This window comes from Solanum dulcamara, chromosome 1 (genome assembly GCF_947179165.1).
Source record: "Solanum dulcamara chromosome 1, daSolDulc1.2, whole genome shotgun sequence".
Taxonomy (NCBI): Eukaryota; Viridiplantae; Streptophyta; class Magnoliopsida; order Solanales; family Solanaceae; genus Solanum; species Solanum dulcamara.
This window is the reverse complement of record NC_077237.1, coordinates 19,748,077-19,766,000: the sequence shown is the minus strand read 5'-3', so window position 1 is coordinate 19,766,000 and position 17,924 is coordinate 19,748,077. Positions and strand designations below refer to the sequence as shown.

Below are 17,924 nucleotides of genomic sequence, written 5' to 3'. Positions count from 1 at the left end.
ACAAATATGCATGGAAAACAAACACAGGACATAACTAATATGAATCATGAGATGCAAGACCAATATCTTAAAACATAAGGAAAATCATGTAAACCTTAAAACATTATAATCATTGGTCAATGCTTCAAAATATCATCTTGAGAACTTGATACCTTTTATTTACCTTGATGTAGGATAGGACCTTCTAACCGACATATAAGACCATGTGAGCTATAACATGGAATTCGATGATCCCCAAATTAGAAGGGGAAGGCTACCTTGCTAGGGTAGACTTCTTGATCATACTTTCTCTAACTTTGTGCTATATGTGGATCCACTAGATATGCCATATTGGCATCATAAACCTATACAAGCAACGTAGATAGGGACTAAAGGTTGTTACTAGGATTCCCTAGGGTAGCTACAATGGCTACCGAATTGAATCCCACCTTAAAGTCCCCTCAGTGCTTAGTCATTATCCCAATAAAACTTCATAAAAATATAGTCATTAACATCATATAGGAAAGACAATAATATATACTAATCCTTATCATATGAAAATCATAGAATAGCTTATTAAAATGATTGATTCATAAGAATCTATGAGTTAGTGAGAATTGTCTTTATTACCTCTTTAACATGATTGTGTTACAACTACTTTATCACACCATAACTTCTTACTTAAAGCATCAACGAAATATCATTCATAAACTTTGGTAATCATTCATAAAGCTTTCATTATAATCACTTGAAATTCATGATCATAATTCATTGAAAACATACTTGAAACTAATATATACCATAGGTATTTGAAATTTATCTTGAAAATATGCAATATAATGTGAATTATGCATAATTAGGCTAATAGCAATAAAATATTTCATAATTAAGAAAAATCAATGTTATTCATAAAATTAAGACTTTTTGGAAGAAGAATTGATGAGAGAATTTGGGAAGAAAGCTTGGGATTTCATGGATGAAAGGTACCATGGATGAATTCTCACATACCTTTGATATTAGGATCCCTAAATTGCAGAGAATTAAAGCTTTGATCTTTAAGAAATCCTTTGGGTTGTTTGAGGAAGAAGAAGACTCTTAAGAGAACACTTCTTAGAGAGTGGATTTTAATTTGAGTGTTTGGGTGACAAAGAGAGGATTAGGAGGGTTTAGGGTATTTAATAGGTTAGAATAACCCACCAAAACCATCCATATTCATTAATGAAAACATAGGGAAAAGTCCAAAACACCCATAAACTTAAACAGAGTCGAACCCCTATATGGACCATCTTCACGGTCTGTGAAGAGCTTTACAAGTCGTGGAGTGGTCCGTGGGAATAAACTTGGTTAATTTTGGCATGAGAAGATTTTGACGAGAGGGATCATATTTTGTGGTGGTCATGATAAACCATGGTGGCTCAAATCAATGAATAAAAGGGTTCAACTTCACAGACCGCCTAACGAACCGTGAACATGACAATAGGTCATAGACCTGGTCATGGAGTTCATTGGAGTTTTCCCTTATTTCTTGGTCCCTTCACGAATCCTTTCCATGGGTCGTAGTGCCTAGTATGGCCCATAAAGGACCTCGTGATCCTCACCTGATGCAACTTTTCTATGATTTTCATCTTGAACTCAATTTTCCAACTTTCCAACATCAGGGTCGTAAACCTTCTTTCTTAGTTACCTCAACCTCATAAAGTCATTAGCCAAAGTTTGAACCACTCTAGCCAATGGGCGTCTAGAAACATGCAAATGGGATAAACTCAACATGCTTCTTACTTTTTTCTCAAGGAATCAACGACAACATTACCTTTTTTCTCAAACGATAAAGAATAGTAATATCATAATCTTTCAACAATTCTATCCACCTTCTCTGCCTTAAACATAAGACTCTGTGAGTGAAAACATATTGTAAACTATGATGATCTGTATTCACTTCACACTTGACCCCATATAGATAATGCCTTAACTGCTTCAATGCAAATACAACCATAGCCAACTCCAAATCATGAGTTGGATAGTTAGGTTCATGTACTTTCAATTGCCTTCAAGCATAGGTAATCATCTTCTACATTAGCACTACACCTTAATCAGAATACGATACATCAAAATAAATAATGAAATTCTTACCTTCCACCGGCAAGGTAAGAATCAATACAGTAGTCAACAAGGTCTTGAGTTTTAGAAACTCTCTTCACACTCATCCGACCATACAAATGGAACATTCTGCTTGGTCAAATTGGTTAGCTATGAAGCAATGGAAGCAAATCCCTTAATGAATAGATGGTAGTAGCTACCTAATCCAACAAAACTTTTTACCTCTAAAACATTAGTGGGCCTTGCCCAATTCTTCACTTCTTCAATCTTCTAGGGATCCACCATTACTCCATCCTTAGAAACCGCGTGCCCCAAGAAGGACATTAAATCAAGCCAGAACTCACACTTGGAGATTCGGCATAAAGTCTCTTCTCCCTTAACAATCCTAAAATAATTCTCAGATGCTCTCTATGTTCTTTTCTGCTCTTTGAATAGATAAATATATCATCAATAAAAAAAATAACAAAGAGATCCAAATATAGCTTAAAGATTTCGTTCATCGGGATCATGAAAGCAGCAAGGGCATTTGTAAGACTAAAAGACATTACCAAAAACTCATAGTTTCCATACCTTATTTGAAAAGAAGTCTTCGGTACATCTACTGCCTACATTTTTAGCTGATGATAATCAGACCTCAAATCAATTTTGGAGAAGACACAAGCACCCTACAACTAATCGAATAAGTTTATCAATGCCAGGAAGGGGTATTTGTTCTTAATAGTCACCTATTCAGCTACTAGTAGTCTATAATCCTTCTTCTTCACAAATAAAACTAGAGCACCCCAAAAAGAGGCATTAGACTAATAAAACATTTACCCAACAACTCTTGAAGTTGGACCTTCAACTCCCTAAACTCAGTCGGGGTCATTCTATAAGGTGGAATGGAAATAGGGCGAGTACCCATCTCTAGGTCGATACAAAAATCAAAATCCCTATCTGGGTCATACCAAGCAGGTCCATGGGAAAAAATCCACAAACTTAAGCACTATCGAAACTAACTCAATCGAAGTCACTTCAAAACTTATTCACCAACCTTAGAGCGCGATGAAAAGAGATAATCCAAACTGGCGCGGGAAGATAGTCACTCTCTCATATGAGTTGATCCATCCCAGGCTTAGCCAAGATCACGGTCTTAACATTGCAATCTAGGATAGAAAAATTTAGGAAAAGCCAAGTCATACTCAGGATTACATCAAAGTCAACTATTTCCAAAATAATCAAATCTACATAAGTTATTCTCCCCACAAAAGTCACAAGGCAAGACCTATACACATACTCAACTAGCACAGTCTTTAGTGGCTTCCTCTGATTCTTGTACAATAAATACATAGGAAAATGACTGATTCAAGAGTGGTATAGGATGCAGCAAAGGAATGTCACCTTTTCTTTTGAGATTGACCAACTAGACTTCTTCAAGAGTAGGCTCCTATCCCAGACCAAAGATGTACTTCTGACCAGACAATTGAATTAGTTCCATTATTCCATCCAAGTTCACTACAAGACCTCGATCAAGCATAAAACCATTCTTTAATTTTTCCAAGCCACCATCATAAGAACAGGTGGAAATTTTACCCTTCCAACGTAAGTAGTACACACAATTTCTCTAGTATGAAATAAAGACCCATCCAGTTCTTTCATACTTTCAATAATAGGGATGAGTTGTCAGGATATATTTAATTATTACCTTCTTAGTGAACAACACCTTCTAAATTAGCACAGTCTTCAGCGTCTTCCTCTGATTTTTGTGAAACAAATGCCTTATAAAATGACTGATTCAAGAGTAGGATAGGCTTAAACAAGGGAATGTCACCTTTCCTTTGAGATTGGCTGACGAGACTGCTTCAAGAGCAGGCTCATACACCAGACCAAAGGTATATTTCTGACCAGGCAATTGAATTGGTTCCACTATTCCATCCAAGTTCACTCTAAGACCTCAATCGGGCATAAAACCATTCTTTAACATTTCCAAAGCCACCACCATAAGCACAAGTGGTAATTTTACCCTTTAAACTAGAGTAGCACACATAATTTCTCTAGTATGAAATACAGACCCATCCAGTTCTTCCATACTTTCAATAACAAGGATGAGTTGTTTGGATATTTTAAATTATTACCTTCTATGTGAGAAACAATTTTATGATGGTTCTAAATAAATTCAAAGTTTGGTGCATATAGAAGGGACAACACTAGCCATATTGATTCATGGCCTTCCAAGTAGTAAATTATTACTAACAGATATGTCCAACACTTTAAATTTCACTATGAACTCCTCGAGTCCAATTTGCAATGGCAAATCAATTTCTCCAATGACTCTCCATTGTGTCCCATCAATACCTCTAACCTTCACATCACTTTCAATAATTTTCCCAATATCAATTCCTAAAGCTCGAAGGGTAATAAAAGGACATATGTTAACAACTACACCATTATCAACCAAAACTCTAGAAATAAACTTGTCCCTATACCTAATAGTAATGTGCAATGCTTTGTTATTCCCAAGCCTTCAGGTGGTAATTCATCTTTATGAAAAGAGACTTTGTTAGCTTCCAACAAGGAGAGGACCCAGGCTTCAATCAGCCACCTACAACAAGACACCAGTCAGGGCAAAAACTTCACCAAATAGGTATAAATACTAACTTTCAAGAAAATGCTCCCCATGAATTTAATGTTGATTCTGGAGTCTAAAATTAGCACCCACATCCCAATTTGAATGTAAATCCCAATCCCTCTAGCCCTCAAAATAGGTGATCCAAGATAATGCAAAAAAACAAAGCCAGGAAAATGATAATATGCTAAAAGAAAGACACCAACAAACTAATATTGCCCCTGCAAATGATGACTTTAATCAGAATACTAATACTCTCAATAAGAGTACCTCAGGTATTGACTCAATGCTCCAACACACACATGGCTCCCCCAATAACTCTAATATTCTTAGTAAAATTATTGTTGTCGCTGAAGTAGTTGATGGAGGTGAGAATGGGGGAATACAAGAGATACTCGCTAACTTGCATGAAAGGGATACCAGGGGGAGGGAAGTTCTTTTGGTTGACCATAGGAAAGACTCTAGAGCCCTTGCAATTACCTTTCAAACTACTACTAGGAACAATGTTCAGTTTCAGCATGTTGATGTCCAAACAGATGATAATGCCAGAGAAAGGGGTTCTAAGGTCAGGCTTCAGGTTAATGAGACTGATATGGGAAGTGGTAGATCTCCAAATATTAGCAAAACAAACCAGGGAGCAAATTCCCAAATTCTGAACAATAAATCTACTTTTCTCTGAGCAAGAAAAAGAGGGATGCATTGAAGAAAAAATAAGTTAAGGAAGGAAAAACACATTCTGAAAATCATCAGCAAAGGATGAACTATGTCTTGATTGAAGAACAGGCAGGGATTCATGTGGCTTCTCTACAGATTCAGGCCAGTTCTATTGAGATGAGGGTGCTTAATAAGAGATCCATATCAGATGATCTTATTGCTGAATATAGAGTTACTCACTCCGAAGATGAAGAGGACCCTGATCAAAGGGAACAAACTCATAATGAGGATGACAAAACAAGTGCCCATCTCTTAAAGGCATTTGGTTCTACCTAAGATACTTCAGTTCAGGATAAAGTGCTATAGGTTTCTGACAAGAATGGTCTATCACTTAGGGGTCAGCAGAAAAAGAAGAAAAATAAAAAACAAGAGATTACCATCAGTTCAGATAATGCTATTTGTAAGAGTAGCATCAACATAAGGTCCAAATCCTAGAAATCTTGATAATTAGTACAATATGCTGGAATATAAGAAGTATTGATACTCAAGGTGCCATGGAACGACTCCAAAAACTCAAGGATTACCACAACCTTTCTATGTTGGCAATTCTTGAATCCTTTTCTAATCAATCTCAGGTCAACTATTACAGAAATCAGCTTAGAATGGATAGTGCAAGTCATAATTCTAATAACAAGTTTGGTTTTTCTGGAATCAAGATGTGGATTTCTCCATTATAGATCAAGATGAACATCAGATTACTTATGAAATCAAATATGTGTCTAGTCCTATTGCTCACATTATTACATTTGTTTATGCCAAGTGTAAGGATTATATGAGAAGAAGTCTTTGGGAGAAGATGCTGCAGTTTGCTAGATTACATGGTGTAACAACAGGGATAAAGATGCTAGATTATGGAAGAGGTTGGACAGGGCCATGGTGAATGATAGGTGGTTAGAGATGATGCTTATGACTACTATGTCTCATCTTAATTTTATAGGTTCAGATCGCTGCCCCTTTTTACTTGAATGCAAGGATACTCATAGTAACCCCATCAAATATTCAAGTTCCTTCACTGCTGGGTGGAAAATAAAACATTCCTTGACATTGTTAAAGCTTGCTGGAAAAGACCTATGGAAGGTAATCCTATGAGAATATTTCATCTGAAGCTTAAAAGGGTATCTAACACTCTTAGCAGTTGGTCAAGAAAACAATATGGTGACATATATGAAACAGTCAAAGAATTAGAAGAAGAGGTAAAGCTAGCATAAGATGCTATCATTCTTGACAATTCTGAGGGTAATAGGACTAAGATCAATCAAGTGAATGCCAGTATATCAGATACTTGAAGACAGAATAGTCCATCCTAAAATAAAAAACTCAACTTTAGTGGTTTAAGGATGGAGATGCCAACTCCAAATACTTTTATGCTATCATCAGAGGAAGGAGAAGAAGATTATTTATCCATAAAGTCAGTAATGACCAAGGTAATACCATTCAGGGTGATCAGAATATTGCCACTGCTGCTTGTGATCATTTTGAGAAGATCTTCACTGGGAAAAATAAGTTGATCAATGAAGAAATCCTAAATTGCATCCCCAACACCATCACGGATCAACAAAACTAGTTTCTTAATGCTATGCCTACAAAGGAGGAGCTGAAAGAACTATTTTTTCAATGAGTTCTGTTTCTACTACAGGTCCTAATGGAATTAATGGCAAGTTCTTCCATACTTATAGGGATATCATTAGTGGAGACTTATTAAACTTAGTGAAATACTTTTTCTGAAGGAATTCTATTCCCAAGTCCATCTCCCATGCTTGTTTGGTCCTACTCCCAAAAGTAGACCATCCTAAAAAGTTATCAGATTTTAGGCCCATATCTCTCAGTAACTTTACCAATAAAGACATTTCTAAGGTATTATGCCTCAGACTAGCTCCCATTCTTCCTCATTTAATCTCTGAAAACTAGTCAAGATTTGTCAAAGGAAGAAGCATCTCAGAAAATATCATGTTGGCACAAGAAATCATTCATAGTATCAAAAAACCCAAGCTTGGAGATAATGTTGTTGTCAAACTAGGCATGGCCAAAGCCTATGACAGGGTGTCTTGGTCATTTATATGTCTAGTGATGAGAAAAATGGGGTTTGGAGAATTATTTATTGATATGGTTTGGAGGTTAATGGCCAACAACTGGTACTCCATTATTATGAATGGTAGTAGGTATGGTTTCTTCCATTCTACAAGAGGTCTCAAACAAGGAGATCCATTATCTCCTGCTCACTTTATAATAGGTGTTGAGGTTCTTTCCGGGTTGCTCAACAATCTTCATCAACTCTACTTGTACAGAGGTTTTCACATGGAGAAGAAGGGCCCCATGATTAATCATCTGAGTTTTGCTGATCATATAATTATATTCACTTTAACCTGTAAATATTCTCTCAAGATCATCATGAAGACACTATAGGTGTATGAACAGACCTCAGGCCAGCTTATTAACGAAGAAAAAAGTCAGTGCATGATCCCTTTGAATACTAATCCTGAGATTATTGCAAAGGTCACTACCACCACTGGCTTCAAGTCAACTCATGGTCCTATTACCTATTTGGGATGTCCTCTATACATTGGGTGTCAAAGGATCATCTACTTTACTAGTATGGTGTCCAAAGTGATCACCAGAACTAAAGGGTGGCAAACTAAGATCTTAAGCTATGGGGGAAGAGCTACTCTAGTGAAATCTGCATTGCAGTCTCTTCCAATTCATCTTCTTTCTTCTATCACCCCTACTTCTACTACTCTCAAACAAATTAAATCCCTTATGGCAGACTTCTTTTGGGGATGGGATAAAGAAAAAAGAAAATACCACTAGAATTTTGGAAGACTCTCAGCTACCTTATTGAAGAAGGGGGTATTGGTATGAAAAATCTACATGATGTATGCCGCGAAGACACCATGGGGGGACTTTCTTAAGGCCAAGTTGTCACGACCCAGCCCCGTAGTCCGCAACTAGCATCCTATTTGGATACCCAAACGAACTCACATACCAAATCGTCATACTACAGCATAATTCAAATTTAATATTTGTTCCAATCAGAATAGTAGGCGATCATTACGTTAACGAGTCGCGCGTGCAGAAAACAACATATCAAACTAAAAGGGGCGATGGAAGGCGCATCACCGGATACATGCATATATACAAATATATGGGCGGTTTTGGCTGTTATAACAAAAGGGACCGCATTAAGACATAAGGCATAAACAGACAAACACATACAACCCATGACCCACACGTATGTCTACAGGTCTCTACAGAACACAACGAAAGTATATGACAGGATAGGGCCCCGCCGTACCCAAAAGGTCAGATATACAAGAGTATGTACATAGGTAAATCATATACCGAAGTGCAGCTACGAGTCAAAGGAGCACTCTGTAGTAGCAGAAGGTGGGTAGCCTACGCTAATGGGTCACGAACGTCTGTACCTATGGGTATGAAACGCAGCCCCCACAGAAAGAGGGTCAGTATGATATGTGTACTGAGTATGTAAAGCATGAAGTATAAAGAATATAGATCGTAAGTGAAAGGAAAGGTACAAGGAGTACATACCAAACCAAGACATCAAAATCTGTACTAAAAACATATGTACATAATGCAAATAAAAATCATGCATAAGGATCGGGAATGTGGTCATCACCCTATTGCTGGTACCACAACACATCATACTCCAAAAGGTTTCAAATCTCCGTACAAATCCCGAACATATCATATCATCACAGCATGCCATATCATATGTCATATCACATCATGTCTCCATAGATGGTACCCGACCCTATGGCGAGGTCTCGAGACTCGTAATACATCATATTGCTGAATACATTATAGGGCGCACGATTACAAAGCCGGCCCAAGTTTCGACGAACGATATCATAATAGTATGCACGAGCGGAGTAGTGAGAATCTAAATGCAATTTAATATACAAAACACTTATAGAGACTTAATAATCATAGCACATGTCTTTCTGATGTCACGTTAGTCTATGTCAAAATAATCTTTCTGTAATCGTCTCCATATTTTAAAATATATTATGGATCTTAATGGACTAATTAAAATAATAGTTATTTAATATTTTGAAATCTACTCAATATAAGCCAAATGGAATAATAAAGAAAGTTCGGGAATAGGGGGCCCACCTCGGTCGAATGAGGTGGTGTACACAAATTATGTGTGTTAAGCTTTATGACATTACTTTTGAGGGTGTTAAGATAGTTGGATTCTATTTATACAAGTTATAGAAGTTTATGCAATTTTTTTCCAACTATTCATAAATATTTAATTCAATTATATTGAATGAAAAAGGGACAACTTTAGGCATAAATTTCGAAGAGTTGAGTCATCCCCGAGGCTCGTATCCAAACCTATTACACCTAAGATATGCTAAGGAAAGGAAATGTAAAGCTTTACATACCTTATTGTCCTTTTACGCTTGTCCAAATTCAACTTCCGTTTCCTACAAAATCTACAATTGGTCATATTTACCAAATATTAATTATAAGGTTGTAAGAATTCAATCTTACCCAATACTTGTCTACCGAAATTTCGGCAGCATCTCCCCTATAAATTCAACATTCCCGAAATTTCAACTCGGCCACAATGTCAACAACCATGCCAACAACAACACCAATAACATCAATAATCCATTTACAACGCACCATAACATAAATTGATTTCTTTTCCAAATAGTGCAATAATTTCCAATCTAACTTTGCACTTTCAAGTCAATATCCACATATTATGTTTATACATATCATTCTAAGACCATTCAAATATAGGCCAAGAAAATTCAAATTTAATCTATACAATACTTACCAATTCCATATTTCACCCAAAATCTCCATATATGCAACAAAGCTATTATAATACACTTTCTTCTTTCAACTCCATAATCAACAACAACAATCCACACTTTAGCAACTTTATTTCCATAATATTATAAAATCACACTAGAATGACATAATTCCCTATAATCCATTTCCAATTCCAACTTAACTATTTAAGCTTCCTTTATATTATAAGAATCACAAAAACAACTAACCTACTACACAAACTTAATTCTTTCCATCTCATCACCTTCGAGGATATCCGATAAAATTGGAACGATACAGAGAAGATTAGCATGTCCCCTGCGCAAAGATGACACGCACAAATCGAGAAATGGTCTAAATTTTTGTACGACAAGACGAGAAAGGGCAAAGATGAAAAGAGCTTCTTCACCCCATGCGAGATAGAAGGTTCATATACTTGTTCTTTTTCAATTTAGCTATGTATGGTACGTAGCATAGTTGAATAGGACTAGTGTAGGTTACTTTCTCGTCTTCTCATGGAAGGGGAGAGTCTCCCTCATTTATGCTTTCTTAGTCGACTTGTATCGGGAGGAGTCCTCTCATAGGTTTACTGCTTTCTAGTTATAGATAGCTCCTTTTGCTACGGGGATGAGTTAGCCGACCTTAATAGGTTAGCTGACTTATGAACCAACATAGGATCGGAGGTAAGGTTTATGTCCCCCTCCTTGTATTTTTCTGTTTTATTTTTATGTTAAAGCTTGGGGGTGATGCTCAACCCCTGACTGTGCACGAGAGGTGGGAGCCTCGTGTAGGGTCTATTCCCATAAAAAAAAAAAATTCATTCAACTTCCATTTCCAATATAAAATCCACAATAACCACTACTAGAATAACTATTACTAGAATATTATAAGAAAAAAAAATTAATAAATCTTGCCCAAATAAGAACATGTATACATGGCACTATACTACCATGCAAACTTCCATATTTCCATAAATTCTACCCATTACTACATACTACACATAAGCAAACCTCCATAACATAATAAAAAAAATTAATTCTTATCTTTTTCTTCTAACTTCTTCACTTAATCAAGGTCCTAAATCAACCAAACAAGCATCCAATCTTCCAAAATAACTCCACCGTGTTATAGAGGACCCTTGAATTAGTGGAAATACTAGAAGAAAATAATTTTTAGGACAAGATTTCAAGGAGTCATATTTTCCTTGCCATGGCCGATTTTCTTTCTTTGCTTTCTCTTCTTTCTTTTATTCTTCACTTTTCTCAAATTGTCTAGAGAGTTCTAGGACTTGGATGACTAAATAGCCCTCTTTATTTTATTCATCACATGAATGAATTTATATGGGCTTGGATCCTTCTTCTTTTTTTTTGGGCCATGGCTTATGGTTGGGCCTCTCTTATTATTTTGTTTTGATTTCTTTCCAAGCCCAACCCCTTAGCCCATATGTTTTCATAAAACTACATTTTGTGAACTTCCAATTTTTCTCTTAGTCTTTTTCAATATTTCCACCTCCAAAATTCCATAACCAACTTACGTATCAAACAAGACCAAAACATAGCATTACCTTCACTTGTTACAATTATCCCAAATATCCAAATGTACAAAATACGGGTTGTAACACAAGTACTGCCAAAGGGCACATCCAATGATCAAGAAATGGAATAAAGGTCAATCACTTATGTAGAAGCATATGATGACAAATAAAACTAATATTGAACCTCATATATAATGGCACATCAACTCAGGTACCTGCAGCTTCTGGTGGGATGATTGGCTAGGAATTGGCCCCTTAGCTAGTTACAATGCATATCTTCCTAGGCTAAATAATATTATAGTGTCTAAATTCTTGACTAATGGGGTATGGCAGGAAAAAAAGGTGAGACAGCATTCCCCTCATCACCTGGTACAGAAGATCCTCAACATCTCCTTTAAATATCAACCTAGCATCCCAAAAATAACATGCTGGAAGCTAAACTCACATGGAAACTTTAGTTGTGCATCAGCTTGGAACCAGGTCAGGCAAAAAAGAAGCAAAACCATGACAGACACCACTATATGGGACATTAATATACCTTTTAAGATATCCTTTCTGGTCTGGAGGTCCCTCAGAAACAAATTACCTACAAATGAGAGTATTGCCATCTTTGGTCATGAACCTGTCAAGTGCTCTTGTTGTTACAGACTAGGGTGGGACAATATAGATCACATATTTATCTCAAGCCACTTTGCTAGGCACATTTGGAGGTACTTTTCACAGTGCTGGGGTATACAATATACCAGCAGACCCATTAGAAGTGTGCTGATGAAATGGTGGTTGTCCAAAATAAATAATGAGGTGCACAAACTCATGCTACGTGCTACTCCTATATTTAATTGTTGGCATCTTTGAAAGAATAGATGTACTAGTAAGTATGGAGGAAAGAAATCTGATAGCACTAGAGTTAAATTTTCAATTATTAAGGATCTCTACATGCTGATCGTTAGAGCTTTTCCTTATATCAATTGGACCAATGACTAAAAAGAGTTACCATCTATGATTAAGAGTTGTAGTCATGTTATGAATATTATTCAAGTCAAATGGCATAAACCTCCCTGCACTTTAGTGAAATTAAACACTGATGGGAGTACATTAGATAACCCAAGAAGAATAGGGGCTGAGGGTATCTTAAGGGATCACAAAGGGAAGCTCATCTATGCTTTTGTTGCACTACTTGGCTTTGGTTCTAACAACCAAGCTGAGGTGCAGGCTGCAGTATTAGGGATCACATGGTGCATTCAATATGGATATAGCAGGAATCTGCTGGAAGTAGACTCACAACTGCTAATTAAATGGCTAAAACAAGAGGCCAAAACACCCTGGACTATCAGAGAATACGTCACTGCACTCCAACATTTGATAACTTTGCTAGACCATTTCCAATGCAATCACTTTTTCAAGGAAGCAAACTTTGTTGCAGACACTCTTTCTAAGCACAGTCAAAAGGTGGATAGAACACACCACATCTTCAATTCTCGGCAGCTACCTAAGGAGACAAGAGGATATTACCTATTGGACAAACTAGACATGCCAAATTTCATAAGACAAAAGCTAAAAAGGATTAAATAACCACCATAGATGGCTGGAAGGAGCTCTTTTTTTAGGGCAGGTTCCCTCTTATTCTTTTTTGTGATATTCTTCTTCCTTTAAGCTATAGTCACTATGTACAACTTCTAGGAAGAAGTTTATTTTAGTTTATATTGGCTCTTTCTTTATATTATGTAAGGGGAGAGTCTCCCTTATTTACGCTTTCTTAGATTTAATGTATCGAGAGGAGTCCTCTCTTAGGTGCTTATTTCTAAGTTTGTCTTATAGTAAATGAGGATGAGTTAACTGACTTTAGTAAGCTAGTCGATTCATGTACCAATATAGGTTTGGAGGTAAGGTCTATATCTCCCTTTATGTACTTTTGTTATTTTATATATATGTTAAGGCTTGGGGTGTTAGGCTAAACCCCTATCATGAGGGATAAGATCCTAGGGTTAGGTCTGTTTAATAATTAAAAAAAATACTTGTCTTACCATGCCTGGAAAACTCTCACACGTGGTCTCATTGGTGATGGATGGATTGACGCGACAAATTCAAAGTGAGGTGCCATGGTGTATGCTTTTTGCGGATGACATAGTCCTGATCGATGAGACTCGTAGCGGAGTTAATACTAAGGTAGAGGATTGGAGACATACCTTAGAGTGTAAAGGGTTTAAACTGAGTAGGACCAAGACAGATTACGTAGAGTGCAAGTTTAGTGAGACACCTCACGAGGTTGGCGCGAAAGTTAGGCTTAGTGACCGGGCCATCAAAAAGAAAAGTAGTTTCAAATACCTTGGGTCTATCATGCAAGGCAGCAGGGAGATTAACGATGATGTCACACATCATATTGGGGCAGGGTGGATGAAACGGAGGCTCGCTTCCAATGTGCTATGTGACAAGAAGGTGCCACCACAACTTAAGGGCAAGTTCTTCAAAGTGGTGGTTAGACTGACTATGTTTATATGGGGCGGAGTGTTAGCTAGTTAAGATCTCTCACATTCAAAAGATGAAAGTTGCCTAGATGAGAATGCTGATATGGATGTGTGGGTATACTTGGAGCGATAGGATTAGAAATGAGGCTATTCGGGATAACGTAAGAGTGGCCTCGGTAAAAGACAAGATGCGGGAAATGCGAATAAGATGATTTGGAAATATGAAGAGGAGAGACACAGATGCCCTAGTGCAAAGGTATGAGAGGTTGGCCATGGATTATTTTAGAAGGGGTAGGGGTAGGCCGAAGAAATATTGGGAGAGGTGATTAGACAGTACATGGTGCAGTTACAGCTTACCAAGGACATGACCTTAAATAGGAGGGTGTAGAGGACCCATATTAGGGTAAAAGGCTAGTACATAGTCTTGTTATTCCTCCGTATTAGTAGGCGCATTAGCGCACTATAATTTCTTGTGCTCTGACTTCTGTTATTATCTTTTTATTACTTTCTGTACTTGGATTACTCTATTTTATCTGTATCGCTTTCGTTATTTGCGTTATTCGTTATTTGCTTTTCCATATCTCTTTGAACTTTTTAGCCTTATCTGACCTCTTTTTATGCTTTTTTAGAGCTGAGGATCTCTCAAAAATAGTCGTCCTACCTTGGTAGGAGTAAGTTCTGTGTACACTTTACCCTCTCCAGACCCCACGTTGTGAAATTTTACTGGGTTGTTGTTATTGTTATTGTTGTAATGATCATTGAAATAAGCTATTGTTGTAGTCTTAGATGAACTGAAGCATAAAGAAAGTTAAAGTCAAATAAAAACAATAATTAAATGTTATTAATAACTAAAGTAGGTTAACAAATTGCTTACTCCGATATTCAAGAGTAAGGACTTCGATAGTCTCTCATTGTTTATACAGTGTGAGAGATCAAGGTAAAATCCTAAGCCAGAGTATGCAACGGTAATTATCAACTCCATTGTCGGGTTTAGAAAAATCTTGCATTAAGACTTCATGGAGAGGGCATGAAAAAGAATAGCAGAAACATAATATATATCTTATTAAATCATTTATACTCCAAAGAAGTCATAACAATGCAAAAGTTAATAAATGACGAGAAGTGCAAGCAACAATCATGCATATCTTAAGAAAATGATTTTTTATTTACACATAGAGTTTGAAAGGTAAAATCTATGAGTCCTTATAGAAGTATTTTAGACAAAACTACAATGAAAGAAATACTAATCCAATGCTAATAGAATCCTTAAAGTATAACGAGGTGGTTGAACACATAGTGTCGAAAAAGTGAACTACAAAGGCGTATCTTCAGTTCTCCATTTTATCATTATAAATTATAACAGCAATTCTAAATCATATTATGACTATAAGCACAAAACGAGTAAAACAGAGGCTCTTAAGTTATTGCTCATAAAAAATATGACACTAACAAAGTATTATCAACATGATTTCAGATTCTAAACCACAAGAAAATAAAGAAACATTCATAGCTTTTCAACTTAGATCAGTAATAAGTTTTCAAAAAATATGATTTTTTTTAAACAATTAATAGAACATAAACACATGATTTCAAATGCAAAAATAAAATTAGGTTCAGATCAAATCTGTTGTGGAGCGGTGAACATGGATTTCTTGGATCTCGAATCTATTCTCCTTCTTCAAAACAAAATTGATAGAGCGAAAAACAGAAAATGCTTTGTAAGATGATATGCAAATATAAGAGAGTGGTGTTCTTGTAAGCGTAAAAACTCCCTTTGATGAAAAGGTAAGGTTGTATTTATAGGAGAAGAATGGTAGGGTTAGGTTCGATTGACCGGGAAATGAATATATCTATTTAAATTTTCAAAAAAAAGAAGGTTATTTGTGAGAGAGATCAACAATTGTGATGGAAGAGATTGACATGAATAAAAGAATCGTACTCCAAAAAATTTCATGTGCAAAGTCAAATTTTTATTAAGTTTGTTGGATCTTTGAGGCTCTTCTTTTGACTTCTTTTTTTTAAAATGCAGGCCAAAGAAATGTTTTAAATTGAAATGGCATCTTTGAAAAAAATGTGATTTTTCTCTCCAAAATTTTAAACGTGTTTTTGTTTTTAGTGCTGACCAAATCAGAGAAGAGATATGATGGGACACTATAAGTCTTGATTCTTACCTAAACGTGCAGAAACAATGTTGTGCCATGGCTGATTTAACATATTAAAAATTTGGGCTAATTAACTAAAATACTTTCTTCCTTATATTTCTTTTGGCTTCTTAAATCAAGATTAAGGAAACTCTTAGTAAAAAAAATAATATATATATATATATATATATATATATATATATATATATATATATATATGAATATATAATTAAGTAAACAAATTATATGTTGCAAGCTAATTGTTAATACTTAGATAAAGTTACATAACATCATAAATATTAAATAATAATATTCATAAAATATAGAAATACTTGCTTAAATGCAACGAATATGACATATTGTTTTTTGGCTAAATGATGATAATATTTATTATAAAAAATATAAGAAACTATGTCAATGATTCCTTTTTAAACGAAAATTAAGAAAGAGTATAATAAAAGTAACTTACATATGTTTTAAGTTCTCAAAATCATTATAAGTATAAATAAATAATTTGAAAGAAAAGTGGGATGAGTGTCAACAATATTTAGGCGTCTCATTTGAAATGATCAAAAAATTACCTGGACAAAGAAATTAACTGTTTAGTTGCTTTTGTAAGAATTTGAGTCGGGTTGCCCTTTGGGCCTTGTCGTTTGGTTCACCTATTTTTGGGTCAAGCTCTGTTATTTTTTACTTTTTTGTATTTGAATCATTTTGATTATTTATTTAATTAAACTATGAGTCAAAATTGAATTTTTTTCTTCAAAAAGAAAAAAACATTGGGAAAGAAATCTAAAAGATGAGAATTTAATCGCTTTTTGTTATGAAACTATATAAATAGTTGAAGTGTCAAAATTTTAATGGCTTGTAAATTGTGCAAATTCTTTTGTTTTATAGAGTTAAGAGATGAAAAAGTAATTTTTGGTACCAACTGGGGCTACGAGTCTCAGAACGGAATTCCATCAATTCTAGTAGCTCCGAAATGTGAAAATTGATCTAGAAGAGTTTACGAAATTAGTTTTGGAATTATAACAAAAATTTGTGGTCTTGAGTTAGGAATTTGAGGAATTTTAGACCAAGGTTTGACTTTGGTCAACTTTTAAAGTTTCGATACTCAAAATAAAATTCTGAAGACTCCATTGGATTCGGGGGATGAATTTTGGTCTAGAAAAAATATTGGCTGAATTTTTAGAGGTCCCGAGCCCAATTTGGTATTTTGAAGGCCTAAGTTGGTTTAGTTACGATTTTTTGAGTTTCGAATTAAGGAGACCTTGAATTCAAATTCTGATGGTTCCATCAGCATCGGAATGGATAAATTAGGTTAGCAATATTGTCGGCATGACTATCGAGGCAATCGATATGAGTTTGGGGCCGTTTGACATTTTTGACTTTGAAAGTTAGCCTATAATTGACTTTGATCAATATTTTTGGAAAACGCGCTCGGATGAAAATTCAAACAGAGCAGTTAGTTCTGAAATATTGAGTTTGGTCTAAAATGACCCTTCATTTTCTACCCGAACTTTTCCATCTAATCCCGAGGTCCGTTGTGGAATTTAGCTTAAAATGACACTTGAATGTGGGATCCACTT

At 35.7% G+C, this 17,924-nt stretch overlaps 1 non-coding gene across 1 annotated transcript; it reads left to right on the top strand.

Moving 5' to 3' along the window:
- The first annotated feature begins 10,455 nt into the window (after positions 1 to 10,455).
- On the top strand, positions 10,456 to 10,559 carry LOC129903888 (U6 spliceosomal RNA). The gene has a single exon (XR_008770312.1). It is a non-coding gene; the product is annotated as a U6 spliceosomal RNA (small nuclear RNA).
- Positions 10,560 to 17,924: the final 7,365 nt, after the last annotated feature.